Below are 1240 nucleotides of genomic sequence, written 5' to 3' on the forward strand. Positions count from 1 at the left end.
GTTAGTGCTATAATAAACATGAGATTGCAGGTATCTCTTTGATATATTGATTTCCTTTTTTTTTTTGGCTATATACCCAGTAGTGGAATTACTGGATTATATGGTAGTTCTGCTTTTAGTTTTTTGAGGAACCTCCATATGTTTTCCCTCACAGCTACAATAATTCACTAACTTACATTCCCACCAACAATATGCAAGAGTTCTCCTTTCTCCACATCCTTACCAGCAACTGTTATTCTCTTTCTTTTTGATAAAAGCCATTTTAACTAGGGTGAGATGCTATCTAATTGTGGTTTTGATTTGCATTTTTCTGATGATTGGTGGTGTTGAGAATTTTTTAATATATCTGTTGGCTATTTGTAGGTTTTCCTTTGAGAAATGTTTATTCAGATTTTTTGTCAATTTTTAACCAGATCATTTGTTTTTTTTTTTTGCTGTTGAGTTGTTTGAGTTCCTTATATATTCTGGTTATTAATCCCTGGTCAGATGGACAGTTCGCAAATATTTTCCTTTATTCTGTGGGTTGTCTATTCAGTTTGTTGATTGTTTCCTTTGCTGTGTGGAAGCATTGTAGCCTGATATAATTTCATTTGTCTATTTTTGTTTTGGTTACTTGTGTTTTTGAGATCTTACGCAAAAAACCTTTGCCCAGACCAATATCCTGGAATGTTTACCCAATGTTTTCCCCAGTTGTTTTCTCTATTCTGTAAAGAATCCCATAGGGTCTATGGCCATACCACCCTGAACACACCCAATCTCATCTGATCTCAGAAGCTAAGCAGGGTTGGGCCTGGTTAGTACTTGGATGGGAGTACCAGGTGCTGTAGGTTTTAAAAAAAGGAAGAAGAAGAAGAATGCCATGGGTATTTTGATAGGGATTGCATTGAATCTGTAAATTGCTTTGAGTAGAATTAACATTTTAATAGTGTCAATTTTGCAATCCATGAGCATGAAATATCTTTCCATTTTTTTGTGTGTGTCCTCTTCAATTTCTTTCAACAGTATTTATAGATATCCTTGTATAGATCTTTAACTTTTGTATAGATCTTTAACTTTTTTGGCTAAATTCATTTATCAGTTCTAGCAGTTTTTTTGGTGGAGTCTTTAGGTTTTTTAAGTATAAAATCATATCATCTGTCAACAAAACTAATTTGACTTCTTCTTTTCCAATTTGGATGCTTTTTATTTTTTGCTTTTGCCAAAATTGCTCTGTCCAGAACTTCTGTAGTATGTTGAATAA

At 33.4% G+C, this 1240-nt stretch overlaps 1 pseudogene; it reads left to right on the forward strand.

Moving 5' to 3' along the window:
- The first annotated feature begins 723 nt into the window (after positions 1 to 723).
- LOC138394015 (5S ribosomal RNA) lies at positions 724 to 830 on the forward strand (annotated as a pseudogene).
- The last annotated feature ends 410 nt before the right edge of the window (positions 831 to 1240 follow it).

The sequence above is a fragment of the Eulemur rufifrons genome, chromosome 13 (assembly GCF_041146395.1).
Source record: "Eulemur rufifrons isolate Redbay chromosome 13, OSU_ERuf_1, whole genome shotgun sequence".
Lineage (NCBI taxonomy): Eukaryota > Metazoa > Chordata > Mammalia > Primates > Lemuridae > Eulemur > Eulemur rufifrons.